A 22,918-nucleotide genomic window follows, 5' to 3' on the forward strand; every position below is an offset into this window, starting at 1 on the left:
GAACTTCTTATATAAAGTTCAACCAACAATCTATTTGTATGCATTGATTGTTTGCTTGGCTTTGTGGCGAATTTTTAATCCTTTATATATTACATTCCTAAGGTCTAGATTTTCAAGTAAGAGACCAATTTGATTAACATATCAATATAAGTACAACTCGACCATCTAATAATAACAATATGAATCGTCATCTTATTAGTGACGCGAAGATTGGCAAACATATAATATAAAAATATTCCTAAGGTCTAGATTTTCAAGTAAGAGACCAATTTGATTAACATATCAATATAAGTACAACTCGACCATCTAATAATAACAATATGAATCGTCATCTTATTAGTGACGCGAAGATTGGCAAACATATAATATAAAAATATTCCTAAGGTCTAGATTTTCAAGTAAGAGACCAATTTGATTAACATATCAATATAAGTACAACTCGACCATCTAATAATAATATGAATCGTCATCTTATTAGTGACGCGAAGATTGGCAAACATATAATATAAAAATATTCCTAAGGTCTAGATTTTCAAGTAAGAGACCAATTTGATTAACATATCAATATAAGTACAACTCGACCATCTAATAATAACAATATGAATCGTCATCTTATTAGTGACGCGAAGATTGGCAAACATATAATATAAAAATATTCCTAAGGTCTAGATTTTCAAGTAAGAGACCAATTTGATTAACATATCAATATAAGTACAACTCGACCATCTAATAATAACAATATGAATCGTCATCTTATTAGTGACGCGAAGATTGGCAAACATATAATATAAAAATATTCCTAAGGTCTAGATTTTCAAGTAAGAGACCAATTTGATTAACATATCAATATAAGTACAACTCGACCATCTAATAATAACAATATGAATCGTCATCTTATTAGTGACGCGAAGATTGGCAAACATATAATATAAAAATATTCCTAAGGTCTAGATTTTCAAGTAAGAGACCAATTTGATTAACATATCAATATAAGTACAACTCGACCATCTAATAATAACAATATGAATCGTCATCTTATTAGTGACGCGAAGATTGGCAAACATATAATATAAAAATATTCCTAAGGTCTAGATTTTCAAGTAAGAGACCAATTTGATTAACATATCAATATAAGTACAACTCGACCATCTAATAATAACAATATGAATCGTCATCTTATTACTGACGCGAAGATTGGCAAACATATAATATACAAATATTCCTAAGGTCTAGATTTTCAAGTAAGAGACCAATTTGATTAACATATCAATATAAGTACAACTCGACCATCTAATAATAACAATATGAATCGTCATCTTATTAGTGACGCGAAGATTGGCAAACATATAATATAAAAATATTCCTAAGGTCTAGATTTTCAAGTAAGAGACCAATTTGATTAACATATCAATATAAGTACAACTCGACCATCTAATAATAACAATATGAATCGTCATCTTTTTAGTGACGCGAAGATTGGCAAACATATAATATAAAAATATTCCTAAGGTCTAGAATCTTAAGCAATAGACCAATTCAACTAAGAGTTGACATATAAAAATATGTTCCTTTTAATGTTAGCAAAATTTTATCGTCACATACTGTTAGTGACGCGAACGTTTTTTTCTCCATGTTTATATGAATGTTTATTCAAAGGTAGAAAGGCAGGATCGTTATTTTATAAGTGAAGCGATAAAAAAATATTATGCAATAGGACATCTATTTATAAATATTTTTAAGTCTTAGAAATTCAAGTAAAGAGATTCAAGAAATTCATTCAACTTAGAGCGCACATATAATTAAAACTATTCCTGAGGTTTAGAAACCAAATTAAATAAAGAGGACATATAAACGTATGTGGTATTTTGATGGTAGTAAAAATGTATCGCGATATTATTAGTGACGCGACCAATTTTTATACTCTTTGCTCCATGTGCAAATATATCTAGTGTTTAGATAGTCAATTAAAAATGACAATTTTAACTAAAAGACTTAAAAAAGTGTTTGTCAAACTTATAATTTTGTCAATACTATATAAAACGCCAATCATATCCTTATAAAAGTAAATACGGTATATGGTTATAAATACAAAACCATATATAAATAAAAAAATGAAATCGTATGTATATGGCTTATAGGTATAATACCTATAAGGCATAATAATGTATAATATTAGCAAATATACATATAAAAGTGCATGAATTGTATAGATATGGCATATAAGTGACATATTTATGAGAATAGCTAGTAGAATTTGCCCATACACTACTAGCGAAATGAGATATTTATACCTAGTGAGGGCGGCACTAGTACTATAAATTGTGGCAAAATAAATCTTATGCAAATGCATAGGATTTTGTCAATACCGTACAAAAAACTAAGTAAAACGTATGGATATTGAAAAATAAATGGATTATATTCATAAAATACGAATATTTCTTGCATTCTCTTGTTATACGAGAGAATATCATACGGAGCGGGCAGCCCCTAGTATAGTAAGCAGTCGAATGGGAGACAGCGTGTCCAAAAACACCTATAGGGAGGTGGTCGTTGGCGGACCTCTCCTCGTATTGGTCAAACTTATGATTTTGTCAATACTATATAAAACGCCAATCATATCCATATAAAAGTGAATACAGTATATGGATATGAATAAAAAACCATACATAAATAAAAAAAAATATGTATAAAAAATTATACATATATTTATATTAAGCAATCGTATGGATGTGGCTTATAGGTATAATACCTATAAGGCATAATAATGTATAATATAGCAAATATACATATAAAAGTGCATGAATTGTATAGATATGGCATATAAGTGACATATTTATGAGAATAGCTAGTAGAATTTGCCCATACACTACTAGCGAAATGAGATATTTATACCTAGTGAGGGCGGCACTAGTACTATAAATTGTGGCAAAATAAATCTTATGCAAATGCATAGGATTTTGTCAATACCGTACAAAAAACTAAGTAAAACGTATGGATATTGAAAAATAAATGGATTATATTCATAAAATACGAATATTTCTTGCATTCTCTTGTTATATGAGAGAATATCATACGGAGCGGGTAGCCCCTAGTATAGTAAGCAGTCGAATGGGAGACAGCGTGCCCAAAAACACCTATAGGGAGGTGGTCGTTGGCGGACCTCTCCTCGTATTGGTCAAACTTATGATTTTGTCAATACTATATAAAACGCCAATCATATCCATATAAAAGTGAATACAGTATATGGATATGAATAAAAAACCATACATAAATAAAAAAAAATATGTATAAAAAATTATACATATATTTATATTAAGCAATCGTATGGATGTGGCTTATAGGTATAATACCTATAAGGCATAATAATGTATAATATAGCAAATATACATATAAAAGTGCATGAATTGTATAGATATGGCATATAAGTGACATATTTATGAGAATAGCTAGTAGAATTTGCCCATACACTACTAGCGAAATGAGATATTTATACCTAGTGAGGGCGGCACTAGTACTATAAATTGTGGCAAAATAAATCTTATGCAAATGCATAGGATTTTGTCAATACCGTACAAAAAACTAAGTAAAACGTATGGATATTGAAAAATAAATGGATTATATTCATAAAATACGAATATTTCTTGCATTCTCTTGTTATATGAGAGAATATCATACGGAGCGGGTAGCCCCTAGTATAGTAAGCAGTCGAATGGGAGACAGCGTGTCCAAAAACACCTATAGGGAGGTGGTCGTTGGCGGACCTCTCCTCGTATTGGTCAAACTTATGATTTTGTCAATACTATATAAAACGCCAATCATATCCATATAAAATTGAATACAGTATATGGATATGAATAAAAAACCATACATAAATAAAAAAAAAATATGTATAAAAAATTATACATATATTTATATTAAGCAATCGTATGGATGTGGCTTATAGGTATAATACCTATAAGGCATAATAATGTATAATATAGCAAATATACATATAAAAGTGCATGAATTGTATAGATATGGCATATAAGTGACATATTTATGAGAATAGCTAGTAGAATTTCCCCATACACTACTAGCGAAATGAGATATTTATACCTAGTGAGGGCGGCACTAGTACTATAAATTGTGGCAAAATAAATCTTATGCAAATGCATAGGATTTTGTCAATACCGTACAAAAAACTAAGTAAAACGTATGGATATTGAAAAATAAATGGATTATATTCATAAAATACGAATATTTCTTGCATTCTCTTGTTATATGAGAGAATATCATACGGAGCGGGTAGCCCCTAGTATAGTAAGCAGTCGAATGGGAGACAGCGTGTCCAAAAACACCTATAGGGAGGTGGTCGTTGGCGGACCTCTCCTCGTATTGGTCAAACTTATGATTTTGTCAATACTATATAAAACGCCAATCATATCCATATAAAAGTGAATACAGTATATGGATATGAATAAAAAACCATACATAAATAAAAAAAAAATATGTATAAAAAATTATACATATATTTATATTAAGCAATCGTATGGATGTGGCTTATAGGTATAATACCTATAAGGCATAATAATGTATAATATAGCAAATATACATATAAAAGTGCATGAATTGTATAGATATGGCATATAAGTGACATATTTATGAGAATAGCTAGTAGAATTTGCCCATACACTACTAGCGAAATGAGATATTTATACCTAGTGAGGGCGGCACTAGTACTATAAATTGTGGCAAAATAAATCTTATGCAAATGCATAGGATTTTGTCAATACCATACATAAACCGTATGGATATTGAGAAGTTAATAGATTACATCTATAATATGAGAAGTATTTTAGTATTCTTATTAAATAAGAGAATACTATAAGGGTGAGTGGCAAAGAGAATTGAATATACCCGAATGGGAGACAGCGTGTCCAAAAACTACTATAGGTGGTGTGGCAAATATGAGGAAGGCAATATATCCATATAATGAAAATAAAAGTGCGTTTTCTTATTATATAAGAGAACACTATATGGGTGAGTGGCAAAGTAAATTGAATATACCCGAATGGGAGACAGCGTGTCCAAAAACTACTATAGGTGGTGTGGCAAATATGAGGAAGGCAATATATCCATATAATGAAAATAAAAGTGCGTTTTCTTATTATATAAGAGAACACTATATGGGTGAGTGGCAAAGTAAATTGAATATACCCGAATGGGAGACAGCGTGTCCAAAAACTACTATAGGTGGTGTGGCAAATATGAGGAAGGCAATATATCCATATAATGAATATAAAAGTGCGTTGTCTTATTATATAAGAGAACACTATATGGGTGAGTGGCAAAGTAAATTGAATATACCCGAATGGGAGACAGCGTGTCCAAAAACTACTATAGGATGGTCAATGGGCCGGCCGTCTGCTATTGACATATGTCAGTAGAGAAGATATTATCCGTCAAATTTGTTTCTTTATTCATTTATTTGAATACGAGACTTGGCTCCGCGGTTAATATTTTAAGCCCAAAGATAATAACGTTGAAACAAAGGCCAAGTTTCTATTGTACATAGAATAACAAATTGTTTCCGAATTTTATCGTTAATTTTAGGAGGTAGGCTAACATGATTTATATTATATGTGTATTATTAAATAATAATAGTACATAAAAGTCTACCAAAGAAATATAAAAATGTAATTATGAATACATTTTCAATATTAATATCAACTTATATTGTTGATAATAAAAAATAGCTATTAAGAGAGTTATTTAAGAAATTATATAATATATAATAAAGAGTATATATATAAATAATATATAAGTATATATTATTTAAGAAATAAATATAGTAGTAATAATTATATATATACACTCGGTTCTATTTTATATATTACCAGAGACTTATATGGATATATATAGATAAATTTTAAATTTATCGTCAAAATACAAATGATTAACTCAATATCTTATATTGGTTAAACAAAAATTGTACATGTGTGGATACAATATATTATGTATGTCGAACAAAAATGATATTTTAGAATGAAATGTGCATATATAAAGAAAATATATGAAAAATAAATATTGTGTTTATAAAGAATATGATTCTTTTTGACATCAATAAAAACTTGTTATTATTAGTGGCGAAACAAGTATAAATTGGAAAACAAACGTATACGAATGCTATATAAAAATGGCCGTATTCGATAGAAATAAAATCTATAACAACATATATATTGCTAATTTCTATTCAAAAAATATGAATGAAATATGAATAAAAACATTATTCTGGTTGATCCTGCCAGTAGTTATATGCTTGTCTCAAAGATTAAGCCATGCATGTCTAAGTACACACGAATTAAAAGTGAAACCGCAAAAGGCTCATTATATCAGTTATGGTTCCTTAGATCGTTAACAGTTACTTGGATAACTGTGGTAATTCTAGAGCTAATACATGCAATTAAAACATGAACCTTATGGAACATGTGCTTTTATTAGGCTAAAACCAAGCGATCGCAAGATCGTTATATTGGTTGAACTCTAGATAACATGCAGATCGTATGGTCTTGTACCGACGACAGATCTTTCAAATGTCTGCCCTATCAACTTTTGATGGTAGTATCTAGGACTACCATGGTTGCAACGGGTAACGGGGAATCAGGGTTCGATTCCGGAGAGGGAGCCTGAGAAACGGCTACCACATCTAAGGAAGGCAGCAGGCGCGTAAATTACCCACTCCCAGCTCGGGGAGGTAGTGACGAAAAATAACAATACAGGACTCATATCCGAGGCCCTGTAATTGGAATGAGTACACTTTAAATCCTTTAACAAGGACCAATTGGAGGGCAAGTCTGGTGCCAGCAGCCGCGGTAATTCCAGCTCCAATAGCGTATATTAAAGTTGTTGCGGTTAAAACGTTCGTAGTTGAACTTGTGCTTCATACGGGTAGTACAACTTACAATTGTGGTTAGTACTATACCTTTATGTATGTAAGCGTATTACCGGTGGAGTTCTTACATGTGCTTAGATACTTGTATTTTTTCATATGTTCCTCCTATTTAAAAACCTGCATTAGTGCTCTTAAACGAGTGTTATTGTGGGCCGGTACAATTACTTTGAACAAATTAGAGTGCTTAAAGCAGGCTTCAAATGCCTGAATATTCTGTGCATGGGATAATGAAATAAGACCTCTGTTCTGCTTTCATTGGTTTTCAGATCAAGAGGTAATGATTAATAGAAGCAGTTTGGGGGCATTAGTATTACGACGCGAGAGGTGAAATTCTTGGACCGTCGTAAGACTAACTTAAGCGAAAGCATTTGCCAAAGATGTTTTCATTAATCAAGAACGAAAGTTAGAGGTTCGAAGGCGATCAGATACCGCCCTAGTTCTAACCATAAACGATGCCAGCTAGCAATTGGGTGTAGCTACTTTTATGGCTCTCTCAGTCGCTTCCCGGGAAACCAAAGCTTTTGGGCTCCGGGGGAAGTATGGTTGCAAAGCTGAAACTTAAAGGAATTGACGGAAGGGCACCACCAGGAGTGGAGCCTGCGGCTTAATTTGACTCAACACGGGAAAACTTACCAGGTCCGAACATAAGTGTGTAAGACAGATTGATAGCTCTTTCTCGAATCTATGGGTGGTGGTGCATGGCCGTTCTTAGTTCGTGGAGTGATTTGTCTGGTTAATTCCGATAACGAACGAGACTCAAATATATTAAATAGATATCTTCAGGATTATGGTGTTGAAGCTTATATAGCCTTCATTCATGGTGGCAGTAAAATGTTTATTGTGTTTGAATGTGTTTATATAAGTGGAGCCGTACCTGTTGGTTTGTCCCATTATAAGGACACTAGCTTCTTAAATGGACAAATTGCGTCTAGCAATAATGAGATTGAGCAATAACAGGTCTGTGATGCCCTTAGATGTCCTGGGCTGCACGCGCGCTACAATGAAAGTATCAACGTGTATTTCCTAGACCGAGAGGTCCGGGTAAACCGCTGAACCACTTTCATGCTTGGGATTGTGAACTGAAACTGTTCACATGAACTTGGAATTCCCAGTAAGTGTGAGTCATTAACTCGCATTGATTACGTCCCTGCCCTTTGTACACACCGCCCGTCGCTACTACCGATTGAATTATTTAGTGAGGTCTCCGGACGTGATCACTGTGACGCCTTGCGTGTTACGGTTGTTTCGCAAAAGTTGACCGAACTTGATTATTTAGAGGAAGTAAAAGTCGTAACAAGGTTTCCGTAGGTGAACCTGCGGAAGGATCATTAATGTTTTAATATCCTTACCGTTAATAAAATATTTGTTTATATTATAATAAATACATTATAGTATTACAAATAAAATATGAATTGCCAAAATGTATATGAGATCTATTATAGATCAAATGAAATTTCGAACAAGCAAATCGAAATAATGCAAATATTAAAATTATATATTGTATTTAATACATATGAGAGAAATTAATAAGCAGCCAAAGCAAACAAATAAAAATTCGAACAAGCAAATCGAATTATTAAAATAATAATATTAAATTATTATTGTATATCCTTACCGTTAATAAAATATTTGTTTATATTATAATAAATACATTATAATAATACAAATAAAATATGAATTGCCAAAATGTATATGAGATCTAATATAGATCAAATAAAATTTCGAACAAGCAAATCGAAATAATGCAAATATTAAAATTATATATTGTATTTAATACATATGAGAGAAATAATAAGCAGCCAAAGCAAACAAATAAAAATTCGAACAAGCAAATCGAATTATTAAAATAATAATATTAAATTATTATTGTATATCCTTACCGTTAATAAAATATTTGTTTATATTATAATAAATACATTATAGTAATACAAATAAAATATGAATTGCCAAAATGTATATGATCTAATATAGATCAAATGAAATTTCGAACAAGCAAATCGAAATAATGCAAATATTAAAATTATATATTGTATTTAATACATATGAGAGAAATAATAAGCAGCCAAAACAAACAAATAAAAATTCGAACAAGCAAATCGAATTATTAAAATAATAATATTAAATTATTATTGTATATAAACACAATTAAAATACTGTGTGTATATGGATCATAATATACACGCGTTGCGATATGTATTGTTCATCTCAGTTATGCGCATACATTGGATAATGCAACAACCTAAAATGTACAATGTTGTACCTGGTTTTATACAGGTTAATGTTTTATATAAATTTCAATTTATATCGCTAAAAAAGTATTAATATATATATATATATATTTATTTACAATAAATGCAATTTAAAAAGAAATACTTTGATATATATTGGTTATATAAAACTAAGACATTTCGCAGCATTCGTTTTAGGTATAAAAATAAATTTATTGAAGGAATTGATATATGCCAGTAAAATGGTGTATTTTTAATTTCTTTCAATAAAAACATATTTGACAAAATTAAGAAACCAATTTATAAAACTCTAAGCGGTGGATCACTCGGCTCATGGGTCGATGAAGAACGCAGCAAACTGTGCGTCATCGTGTGAACTGCAGGACACATGAACATCGACATTTTGAACGCATATCGCAGTCCATGCTGTTATGTACTTTAATTAATTTTATAGTGCTGCTTGGACTACATATGGTTGAGGGTTGTAAGACTATGCTAATTAAGTTGCTTATACAAATTTTATAATGAAATTTTATAAGCATATGGTATATTATTGGATAATAATAATTTAATTATTTTATTCATAATATTAAAAAATATATGAAAAACATTATCTCACATTAGTAAATAATTTGAATGTGAAAAACGAAGAGAAATATTTTCTTTTTCAATCAAATGATACTGAGAAATGTCTAGCATAAAAATTTATCTAGAATTGTCTCTTATTAATGATTAGAAAATAGAAAACCGTTGACAATATTATTGTTCTTCGTTGATTCGTTAAATCAAACAAATGCCATTTATATACAGATATTATTAATATAACGAATTTAATAAAATGTTTTATCATTATATATAAAGAATTAATTGCATATAAAAGTTATACACAACCTCAACTCATATGGGACTACCCCCTGAATTTAAGCATATTAATTAGGGGAGGAAAAGAAACTAACAAGGATTTTCTTAGTAGCGGCGAGCGAAAAGAAATCAGTTCAGCACTAAGTCACTTTGTCTATATGGCAAATGTGAGATGCAGTGTATGGAGCGTCAATATTCTAGTATGAGAAATTAACGATTTAAGTCCTTCTTAAATGAGGCCATTTACCCATAGAGGGTGCCAGGCCCGTATAACGTTAATGATTACTAGATGATGTTTCCAAAGAGTCGTGTTGCTTGATAGTGCAGCACTAAGTGGGTGGTAAACTCCATCTAAAACTAAATATAACCATGAGACCGATAGTAAACAAGTACCGTGAGGGAAAGTTGAAAAGAACTCTGAATAGAGAGTTAAACAGTACGTGAAACTGCTTAGAGGTTAAGCCCGATGAACCTGAATATCCGTTATGGAAAATTCATCATTAGAATTGTAATATTTAAACAATATTATGATAATAGTGTGCATTTTTTCCATATAAGGACATTGTAATCTATTAGCATACCAAATTTATCATAAAATATAACTTATAGTTTATTCAAATTAATTTGCTTGCATTTTAACACAGAATAAATGTTATTAATTTGATAAAGTGCTGATAGATTTATATGAATACAGTGCGTTAATTTTTCGGAATTATATAATGGCATAATTATCATTGATTTTTGTGTTTATTATATGCACTTGTAGGATTAACAATGCGAAAGATTCAGGATACCTTCGGGACCCGTCTTGAAACACGGACCAAGGAGTCTAACATATGTGCAAGTTATTGGGATATAAACCTAATAGCGTAATTAACTTGACTAATAATGGGATTAGTTTTTTAACTATTTATAGCTAATTAACACAATCCCGGGGCGTTCTATATAGTTATGTATAATGATATTTATATTATTTATGCCTCTAACTGGAACGTACCTTGAGCATATATGCTGTGACCCGAAAGATGGTGAACTATACTTGATCAGGTTGAAGTCAGGGGAAACCCTGATGGAAGACCGAAACAGTTCTGACGTGCAAATCGATTGTCAGAATTGAGTATAGGGGCGAAAGACCAATCGAACCATCTAGTAGCTGGTTCCTTCCGAAGTTTCCCTCAGGATAGCTGGTGCATTTTAATATTATATAAAATAATCTTATCTGGTAAAGCGAATGATTAGAGGCCTTAGGGTCGAAACGATCTTAACCTATTCTCAAACTTTAAATGGGTAAGAACCTTAACTTTCTTGATATGAAGTTCAAGGTTATGATATAATGTGCCCAGTGGGCCACTTTTGGTAAGCAGAACTGGCGCTGTGGGATGAACCAAACGTAATGTTACGGTGCCCAAATTAACAACTCATGCAGATACCATGAAAGGCGTTGGTTGCTTAAAACAGCAGGACGGTGATCATGGAAGTCGAAATCCGCTAAGGAGTGTGTAACAACTCACCTGCCGAAGCAACTAGCCCTTAAAATGGATGGCGCTTAAGTTGTATACCTATACATTACCGCTAAAGTAGATGATTTATATTACTTGTAATATAAATTTTGAAACTTTAGTGAGTAGGAAGGTACAATGGTATGCGTAGAAGTGTTTGGCGTAAGCCTGCATGGAGCTGCCATTGGTACAGATCTTGGTGGTAGTAGCAAATAATCGAATGAGACCTTGGAGGACTGAAGTGGAGAAGGGTTTCGTGTGAACAGTGGTTGATCACGAGTTAGTCGGTCCTAAGTTCAAGGCGAAAGCCGAAAATTTTCAAGTAAAATACAAATGCCAAACAAATATATATATTATATAAAATCTAGCTAAATTAATATACTTGAATAATTTTGAACGAAAGGGAATACGGTTCCAATTCCGTAACCTGTTGAGTATCCGTTTGTTATTAAATATGGGCCTCGTGCTCATCCTGGCAACAGGAACGACCATAAAGAAGCCGTCGAGAGATATCGGAAGAGTTTTCTTTTCTGTTTTATAGCCGTACTACCATGGAAGTCTTTCGCAGAGAGATATGGTAGATGGGCTAGAAGAGCATGACATATACTGTTGTGTCGATATTTTCTCCTCGGACCTTGAAAATTTATGGTGGGGACACGCAAACTTCTCAACAGGCCGTACCAATATCCGCAGCTGGTCTCCAAGGTGAAGAGTCTCTAGTCGATAGAATAATGTAGGTAAGGGAAGTCGGCAAATTAGATCCGTAACTTCGGGATAAGGATTGGCTCTGAAGATTGAGATAGTCGGGCTTGATTGGGAAACAATAACATGGTTTATGTGCTCGTTCTGGGTAAATAGAGTTTCTAGCATTTATGTTAGTTACTTGTTCCCCGGATAGTTTAGTTACGTAGCCAATTGTGGAACTTTCTTGCTAAAATTTTTAAGAATACTAATTGGGTTAAACCAATTAGTTCTTATTAATTATAACGATTATCAATTAACAATCAATTCAGAACTGGCACGGACTTGGGGAATCCGACTGTCTAATTAAAACAAAGCATTGTGATGGCCCTAGCGGGTGTTGACACAATGTGATTTCTGCCCAGTGCTCTGAATGTCAAAGTGAAGAAATTCAAGTAAGCGCGGGTCAACGGCGGGAGTAACTATGACTCTCTTAAGGTAGCCAAATGCCTCGTCATCTAATTAGTGACGCGCATGAATGGATTAACGAGATTCCTACTGTCCCTATCTGTCGGTGTTAGATTGCTCGTGCGAACAGACGTGTTTTCCGTACGCTCCGCGAGTGTAGCCAATATTGACTGATAGAGACCAGATACGAAGCTAGAAACAGCACGAAAATTCGTGTTTTGTGCCTGCGAACCCAGTGCGCGTGTTTTCCCTGTGTAAAAGTGGTGAAACCGGGTGAAATTGGGTTTTTCCCATTGGAAATTTTCCATTGCGCCACGTGTGTCACGAGAGAGGCGCTCTCTTGAGAGAGGCGCTCTCTTGAGAGAGGCGTTAGGCTTATTTAGGCACATTTTGCCTAAAACAGCTGTGCGGTTTGTGTCATCGCTAAACTTTTATCAGCTGATCAGCTGATAGAGCTTTCCGACCAGCTGATAATAAAGGGGTAAGTCCTTGGTGGAAAAGCTTTTGGGTTGGAACTGCCGATAACCGGCGGATGGCGCCACCCAAAATGGATGTTGGAGATTCTGGCAGTGAGAGTGCTAGTAGTAGGGGAAGCAGTGGGGGCAGAGGACGACCCAGAGGTAAGCGCAATAAAGCGCCGCTGAGGGACGCCTCTAGGTGCAAGTTGATGGCACTGGATGCAACTGCCGCTGACACTGCGACAGCCCCTGCCGCTGCCGCTGCCGCTGCCGCTGCCGCTGCCGCTGCCCCTGCTGCTGCCGCTGCCGCTGCCCCTGTCGCTGCCCTTGCCGCAGCCCCTGCCGCTCCCGCAGCCCCCGCCGCTGCTGCATCCTCTGCTGAACACGAGAAGACCTTCGTTGCACCAGCCAGTCCTCTAAAATCCTTCTCGGATAGGGAGTGGAGAGGTAATGGTGCCGTCGCTGCCGAGATGGGGGACATCCGATCGGAGATCGGTAGGATGTTCATGGTCTCCTATGCCAACCCGGCCACAAATGTGAAGGTGCAGTCCGTAGCCAACCGCTACGAGGAGGTTGTTGCAGCCCTCCTTATACGGATTGGAGTGCTTGAGGACCGCCTTAAGAAGCAGGCACCGGTTGCCTCGGCCGTCTCATACGCAGCCGCCGCTGCTAGAGGCGCGCACCTTATCGCCTCACCTGCTGCCCCTGTCGCCCCCTATGCCCCTGTAGCCGCACCGCGGAAAATCCGGGAGACCTGGTCGGCAGTCGTTGCATGTGATGATCCGGCCTTATCAGGGAGGCAAATTGCGGACAAGGTCCGCAAAGAGGTAGCGCCTGCTTTGGGCGTCAGAGTGCATGAGGTGCGAGAGTTGAAGCGGGGCGGCGCGATTATTCGCACGCCATCGCAGGCGGAGATGTCGAAAATCGTTGCCTCCGCAAAATTCGCTGAGGTGGGCCTTAAGGTGTCCAAAAACACTGCCGCAAAACCCAGGGTGACGGTACAGGATGTGGACACCACTGTGACGCCGGATGAGTTCATGATGGAGTTAAAAGAGAAAAACTTCGAGGAGATGTCGCTGAAGGAGTTCCAGAAGGCGGTAGTCCTGGCGACCAAGCCCTGGTCAGCAGCTAACAGCGCCACTATAAACGTGACGCTGGAAGTAGATGATCAGGCGTTGGCCGTTCTCGAAAGCGGGAGGGTGTATATCAAGTGGTTCTCTTACCGCTGCCGCTCTCAAGTGCGCACCTATGCGTGCCACCGATGCCTTGGTTTTGACCACAAAGTCAGCGAGTGTCGGTACGCTAGAGAAAACCAGGTCTGCCGCCAGTGCGGACAGAACGACCACGTCGCGGCGAAGTGCAAAAATGCGGTGGACTGCCGTAACTGCCGCCATAAAGGGCTACCCTCGGGGCACTATATGCTCTCGGGTGGATGCCCGATATATAGCGCTGTGCTAGCCAGGGTGCAAGCTAGACATTAACATGTTCAGCTTCATCCAAGCGAATTGTGGTCGAGGCCGTTGCGCTGTCATCGAGCTTGCAAAGCGGATGAGAGATGCTGGCCACCTGTTCGCACTCATTCAGGAGCCCTATGTGGACGCAGGCAAGCGTCTCACTGGACTCCCTGGAGGCATGAGAATCTTCGCTGACAAAAGGAAGAAAGCTGCCATCATCGTGGACGACCCGTCTGCCATCTGCATGCCCATCGAGACATTGACGACGGATTATGGAGTGTGCGTGAGTGTCACAGGAAAATACGGCACCATTTTTCTGTCCTCCGTATACTGCCAGTACTCAGCTGCCCTGCAGCCCTACACTGACTACCTGGATACGGTTCTGCTGCTAGCCAGCAGGACACCGACAATCCTCGGACTTGATGCGAATGCGGTTTCCCCGATGTGGTTCAGCAAAACTCCAGCTAACTCTGGAGACCGTCTGAATCGCGAACGGGGACAGCACATGGACGAGTGGATCATCGCAAGCGGTGTCTGTGTGCTTAATACGGCCAGCCAGGTGTTCACGTTCGATAATCACCGCTCCAGAAGTGATATCGACGTGACCTTCACCAACGAAGCAGCGCGTGTGTGGGCAACATACGAATGGAGAGTTGACTTCTGGGAGCTGAGTGACCACAACATCATCACTGTTGAGGTTACTCCAGATCCAAGCAGTACCGTTGAGAGCCTAGCTCCGGTACCGCAATGGAGGCTCTCCAATGCAAGTTGGCGAAGATTCAGAGTAGAACTAAGGGATGTAGCTGAATGTCTCGAGGAACTGGAGGAATCGCCGTTGGATGATCATGTGTCAGCCCTTCGCTCCATCGTACACGAAGTGTGCGACAGGGTAATAGGGCGCAGGATACCTGCAGCAAGGGGAAACGTAATATGGTGGAATCCTGAACTGAGTACCAAGCGCCAAGAGGTCAGGAGACTGAGGCGCAGGCTGCAGGCAGCTCGTCGGAGTGGCACCGGCGATGTTGAGCGACTTGCCGCTGGATTAAGGCTTGCCTCAGGCCAGTATAAGAAGCTTATCCTGATGACAAAGGAACAAAACTGGCGGGACTTCGTGGGACGGCACAAGGATGATCCATGGGGGCACGCCTACCGAATATGCCGAGGCCGGAAAAAGACAACCGATCTTGGATGTCTTAGGTCGAACGGCGCGCTACTTACGACATGGCACGACTGCGCAGATATACTCCTCCGCAACTTCTTCCCTGTTGCGGAATCCACAGTGCGTGAGGGTATAACTCCTGCTGCTCCACCGACCCTCGAAGCCTTCGAGGTGGCAACCAGCGTCGCGAAGCTGAGAAGCCGGCGATCGCCGGGAATGGACGGCATCACGGGTGGGATCGTCAAGGAGGTATGGCGTGCTATCCCTCAGCACCTGACGAAGTTGTACTCTCGATGCCTCTCGGAAGGATATTTTCCTGCCGAGTGGAAACACCCGAGAGTGATACCGCTGGTAAAGGGGCCAGATAAGGACAGGAGCGATCCTGCCTCTTATCGTGGCATATGCCTTTTGCCAGTGTTCGGAAAGGTGCTGGAAGGGATCATGGTGAATCGACTGAAGGATGTGCTACCGGATGGCTGCAGATGGCAATTTGGATTTCGGCCTGGACGCTGCGTTGAGGATGCGTGGATGCACGCTAAAAACACCGTTTCCACCAGCCGCGAGAGGAGGGTGCTGGGAATCTTTGTTGATTTCAAGGGTGCCTTCGACAATGTTGAGTGGAACGCGGTGCTGGATCGGCTTATCGACGTCGGCTGTCGAGAGATAGACTTGTGGAAAAGTTATTTCTCCGGTCGAAGTGCCAGTATCATCAGCAGTTACGAAGCGGCCACAGTGTCGGTTACACGGGGCTGCCCGCAAGGGTCCGTCAGTGGTCCATTTATTTGGAACCTACTGATGGATGTGCTGCTTCAGCGCCTGGAGCCACATTGTGCTCTGAGCGCGTTTGCAGATGACTTGCTACTTTTCGTCGATGGGAATTCCCGTGCCGATCTGGAGCGAAAGGGCGAGCAGTTGATGGACATCGTGGGAGCCTGGGGAGCTGAGGTTGGAGTGAGTGTGTCAACCAGCAAGACGGCAATCATGTTGCTGAAAGGGAATCTTTCAGACACTAGGAGACCGACGGTACGGTTTGCTGGAGCAAGCCTGCCATACGTCACCAAATGCCGGTACCTTGGCATCTTAGTCGGCGAGCGGATGAGCTTTCTCCCGCATATCTCTGCTCTCAGAGATCGGCTGGCTGGAGTTGCCGGAGGGCTAGCACGGGTGCTCCGAGTCGATTGGGGGCTCAGCTCCCGTGCTAAGAGGACGATATACAGCGGACTCATGGTCCCCTGTGCACTCTTCGGTGCCTCGGTCTGGTACAAGGCGGCGAGCAAGGGCAAGTCCTTAAGACTCCTCACCTCGTGCCAGAGGACCATCCTATTAGGATGCCTACCGGTATGCCGCACAGTGTCCACGGTGGCACTGCAGGTGCTTGCTGGTGCTCCTCCAATGGATTTAGATGCTCACAGGATGGCAGTGAAGTTTAAGCTCAGAAAGCACGTTCCCCTGGACGAGAGCGACTGGCTCTATGGACAGGACTTGTCTGTGTTGGACTGGAAATCCAAGATGGCTCTGCTAGACGAATGTCTGCTAAATGAGTGGCAACTCAGATGGGACCAAGCGGCTCACGGTTTTGTGACTCGCCAGTTTTTCCCAGAGGCAGCGTTCGTCTACAAGAGGAAGGACTTTGTCTTCACCTTAAGAGCCGGATTCTTGCTGACAGGACACGGGTCGTTCAACGCTTTCCTCCATGGTAGAACCCTCAGCACCACAACCGCATGCTCATGTGGAGAGGAGAGTGAGGACTGGCTTCACGTACTATGTGAGTGCCGCCTCTATAGCGATTTGCGTGACTTGGATGCCCTTGGCATTGTTCGAGTCCAAGAACGATGGAACGTCGCAGGAGTAGTCGAGACCCCAGAACGGATGCGTCTCCTAGGAGCTTTTGCTGATGCTGCCTTCTCGAGGCGTAGGATGGAAGCGACGAGGGATGAACCGCAGGCGCCGGGACAATAGTCCCAAAACCCCCTTGCCGTGTGGCAACGGCGAAGAATACTGCCACAGCTTGTCATTGCTTGTCGTAGGAGGCGACTAATATGACATGGTTGCCCCATCCGAGCTTGTCGGAGCTGAAGGGGTGAGGCCCACCGAGCCTGAAATTTCGGTGCCACGGGTTGAGTGGTTCTCCAAGGCTACTCATTGAGGTCGGCCCCCTAGTGGGAGTTTCGTGGTGGCTGTGGTTGACACCTATATCGCGGGTAGAGTCCCCGGGCTCGACGTGGATGTTGCGTTAATACAACTCGGGTGCTGCGACCCAAAGAACAGTAGAGATTTTAGATAGATCTCGCCCCTATGCAAGGGGGAGTGCTTGCCCGACAAGCAAGTACTTAAATTGCTACTGGGGTGGTTGCTATGTACATAGCTATAGCTTCTAGTCCAGGGCGTTGGTTTGGCGCTTAACCCAGACCCTTGCATTATATACTCCCTTGTGGGTATATTAGAATGCCGTGGCTGTAATCCCTTCAGTGCGGAACACGTCACGTTAAATAAGTTCGGAGGGATCCGAGACACACCTGTCCCTATCTACTATCTAGCGAAACCACAGCCAAGGGAACGGGCTTGGAATAATTAGCGGGGAAAGAAGACCCTTTTGAGCTTGACTCTAATCTGGCAGTGTAAGGAGACATAAGAGGTGTAGAATAAGTGGGAGATATTAGACCTCGGTTTGGTATCGCCAATGAAATACCACTACTCTTATTGTTTCCTTACTTACTTGATTAAATGGAACGTGTATCATTTCCTAGCCATTATACGGATATATTTATTATATCTTATGGTATTGGGTTTTGATGCAAGCTTCTTGATCAAAGTATCACGAGTTTGTTATATAATCGCAAACAAATTCTTTAATAAAACGGTGCATTTATGTATTTTTGATTTGAAAATTTGGTATAACTCCAATTACTCAGGTATGATCCAATTCAAGGACATTGCCAGGTAGGGAGTTTGACTGGGGCGGTACATCTCTCAAATAATAACGGAGGTGTCCCAAGGCCAGCTCAGTGCGGACAGAAACCACACATAGAGCAAAAGGGCAAATGCTGACTTGATCTCGGTGTTCAGTACACACAGGGACAGCAAAAGCTCGGCCTATCGATCCTTTTGGTTTAAAGAGTTTTTAACAAGAGGTGTCAGAAAAGTTACCATAGGGATAACTGGCTTGTGGCGGCCAAGCGTTCATAGCGACGTCGCTTTTTGATCCTTCGATGTCGGCTCTTCCTATCATTGTGAAGCAAAATTCACCAAGCGTTGGATTGTTCACCCATGCAAGGGAACGTGAGCTGGGTTTAGACCGTCGTGAGACAGGTTAGTTTTACCCTACTAATGACAAAACGTTGTTGCGACAGCATTCCTGCGTAGTACGAGAGGAACCGCAGGTACGGACCAATGGCACAATACTTGTTCGAGCGAACAGTGGTATGACGCTACGTCCGTTGGATTATGCCTGAACGCCTCTAAGGTCGTATCCGTGCTGGACTGCAATGATAAATAAGGGGCAATTTGCATTGTATGGCTTCTAAACCATTTAAAGTTTATAATTTACTTTTTAAACGACAATGGATGTGATGCCAATGTAATTTGTAACATAGTAAATTGGGAGGATCTTTGATCACCTGATGCCGCGCTAGTTACATATAAAAGCATTATTTAATACAATGACAAAGCCTAGAATCAATTGTAAACGACTTTTGTAACAGGCAAGGTGTTGTAAGTGGTTGAGCAGCTGCCATACTGCGATCCACTGAAGCTTATCCTTTGCTTGATGATTCGATAATAAAATTGCATAATTTATTTGTTGTGTTGAACTTCTTATATAAAGTTCAACCAACAATCTATTTGTATGCATTGATTGTTTGCTTGGCTTTGTGGCGAATTTTTAATCCTTTATATATTACATTCCTAAGGTCTAGATTTTCAAGTAAGAGACCAATTTGATTAACATATCAATATAAGTACAACTCGACCATCTAATAATAACAATATGAATCGTCATCTTATTAGTGACGCGAAGATTGGCAAACATATAATATAAAAATATTCCTAAGGTCTAGATTTTCAAGTAAGAGACCAATTTGATTAACATATCAATATAAGTACAACTCGACCATCTAATAATAACAATATGAATCGTCATCTTATTAGTGACGCGAAGATTGGCAAACATATAATATAAAAATATTCCTAAGGTCTAGATTTTCAAGTAAGAGACCAATTTGATTAACATATCAATATAAGTACAACTCGACCATCTAATAATAACAATATGAATCGTCATCTTTTTAGTGACGCGAAGATTGGCAAACATATAATATAAAAATATTCCTAAGGTCTAGAATCTTAAGCAATAGACCAATTCAACTAAGAGTTGACATATAAAAATATGTTCCTTTTAATGTTAGCAAAATTTTATCGTCACATACTGTTAGTGACGCGAACGTTTTTTTCTCCATGTTTATATGAATGTTTATTCAAAGGTAGAAAGGCAGGATCGTTATTTTATAAGTGAAGCGATAAAAAAATATTATGCAATAGGACATCTATTTATAAATATTTTTAAGTCTTAGAAATTCAAGTAAAGAGATTCAAGAAATTCATTCAACTTAGAGCGCACATATAATTAAAACTATTCCTGAGGTTTAGAAACCAAATTAAATAAAGAGGACATATAAACGTATGTGGTATTTTGATGGTAGTAAAAATGTATCGCGATATTATTAGTGACGCGACCAATTTTTATACTCTTTGCTCCATGTGCAAATATATCTAGTGTTTAGATAGTCAATTAAAAATGACAATTTTAACTAAAAGACTTAAAAAAGTGTTTGTCAAACTTATAATTTTGTCAATACTATATAAAACGCCAATCATATCCTTATAAAAGTAAATACGGTATATGGTTATAAATACAAAACCATATATAAATAAAAAAATGAAATCGTATGTATATGGCTTATAGGTATAATACCTATAAGGCATAATAATGTATAATATTAGCAAATATACATATAAAAGTGCATAAATTGTATAGATATGGCATAAAGAAGGCATTTATGAGAATAGCTAGTAGAATTTGCCCATACACTACTAGCGAAATGAGATATTTATACCTAGTGAGGGCGGCACTAGTACTATAAATTGTGGCAAAATAAATCTTATGCAAATGCATAGGATTTTGTCAATACCGTACAAAAAACTAAGTAAAACGTATGGATATTGAAAAATAAATGGATTATATTCATAAAATACGAATATTTCTTGCATTCTCTTGTTATACGAGAGAATATCATACGGAGCGGGCAGCCCCTAGTATAGTAAGCAGTCGAATGGGAGACAGCGTGTCCAAAAACACCTATAGGGAGGTGGTCGTTGGCGGACCTCTCCTCGTATTGGTCAAACTTATGATTTTGTCAATACTATATAAAACGCCAATCATATCCATATAAAAGTGAATACAGTATATGGATATGAATAAAAAACCATACATAAATAAAAAAAAATATGTATAAAAAATTATACATATATTTATATTAAGCAATCGTATGGATGTGGCTTATAGGTATAATACCTATAAGGCATAATAATGTATAATATAGCAAATATACATATAAAAGTGCATGAATTGTATAGATATGGCATATAAGTGACATATTTATGAGAATAGCTAGTAGAATTTGCCCATACACTACTAGCGAAATGAGATATTTATACCTAGTGAGGGCGGCACTAGTACTATAAATTGTGGCAAAATAAATCTTATGCAAATGCATAGGATTTTGTCAATACCGTACAAAAAACTAAGTAAAACGTATGGATATTGAAAAATAAATGGATTATATTCATAAAATACGAATATTTCTTGCATTCTCTTGTTATATGAGAGAATATCATACGGAGCGGGTAGCCCCTAGTATAGTAAGCAGTCGAATGGGAGACAGCGTGTCCAAAAACACCTATAGGGAGGTGGTCGTTGGCGGACCTCTCCTCGTATTGGTCAAACTTATGATTTTGTCAATACTATATAAAACGCCAATCATATCCATATAAAAGTGAATACAGTATATGGATATGAATAAAAAACCATACATAAATAAAAAAAAAATATGTATAAAAAATTATACATATATTTATATTAAGCAATCGTATGGATGTGGCTTATAGGTATAATACCTATAAGGCATAATAATGTATAATATAGCAAATATACATATAAAAGTGCATGAATTGTATAGATATGGCATATAAGTGACATATTTATGAGAATAGCTAGTAGAATTTCCCCATACACTACTAGCGAAATGAGATATTTATACCTAGTGAGGGCGGCACTAGTACTATAAATTGTGGCAAAATAAATCTTATGCAAATGCATAGGATTTTGTCAATACCGTACAAAAAACTAAGTAAAACGTATGGATATTGAAAAATAAATGGATTATATTCATAAAATACGAATATTTCTTGCATTCTCTTGTTATATGAGAGAATATCATACGGAGCGGGTAGCCCCTAGTATAGTAAGCAGTCGAATGGGAGACAGCGTGTCCAAAAACACCTATAGGGAGGTGGTCGTTGGCGGACCTCTCCTCGTATTGGTCAAACTTATGATTTTGTCAATACTATATAAAACGCCAATCATATCCATATAAAAGTGAATACAGTATATGGATATGAATAAAAAACCATACATAAATAAAAAAAAAATATGTATAAAAAATTATACATATATTTATATTAAGCAATCGTATGGATGTGGCTTATAGGTATAATACCTATAAGGCATAATAATGTATAATATAGCAAATATACATATAAAAGTGCATGAATTGTATAGATATGGCATATAAGTGACATATTTATGAGAATAGCTAGTAGAATTTGCCCATACACTACTAGCGAAATGAGATATTTATACCTAGTGAGGGCGGCACTAGTACTATAAATTGTGGCAAAATAAATCTTATGCAAATGCATAGGATTTTGTCAATACCATACATAAACCGTATGGATATTGAGAAGTTAATAGATTACATCTATAATATGAGAAGTATTTTAGTATTCTTATTAAATAAGAGAATACTATAAGGGTGAGTGGCAAAGAGAATTGAATATACCCGAATGGGAGACAGCGTGTCCAAAAACTACTATAGGTGGTGTGGCAAATATGAGGAAGGCAAT

At 37.9% G+C, this 22,918-nt stretch overlaps 2 non-coding genes and 1 pseudogene across 2 annotated transcripts; all 3 read left to right on the forward strand.

Annotated features, from left to right (window-relative positions):
* Window positions 1-6,267: 6,267 nt before the first annotated feature.
* Window positions 6,268-8,262, forward strand: LOC127010515 (small subunit ribosomal RNA). Its single transcript, XR_007763271.1, has one exon. It is a non-coding gene; the product is annotated as a small subunit ribosomal RNA (ribosomal RNA).
* A 1,203-nt stretch (window positions 8,263-9,465) lies between these two features.
* Window positions 9,466-9,644, forward strand: LOC127010544 (5.8S ribosomal RNA). Its single transcript, XR_007763300.1, has one exon. It is a non-coding gene; the product is annotated as a 5.8S ribosomal RNA (ribosomal RNA).
* A 402-nt stretch (window positions 9,645-10,046) lies between these two features.
* LOC127010576 (large subunit ribosomal RNA) lies at window positions 10,047-19,350 on the forward strand (annotated as a pseudogene).
* The last annotated feature ends 3,568 nt before the right edge of the window (window positions 19,351-22,918 follow it).

The sequence above is a fragment of the Drosophila biarmipes genome, chromosome X (genome assembly GCF_025231255.1).
Source record: "Drosophila biarmipes strain raj3 chromosome X, RU_DBia_V1.1, whole genome shotgun sequence".
Lineage (NCBI taxonomy): Eukaryota > Metazoa > Arthropoda > Insecta > Diptera > Drosophilidae > Drosophila > Drosophila biarmipes.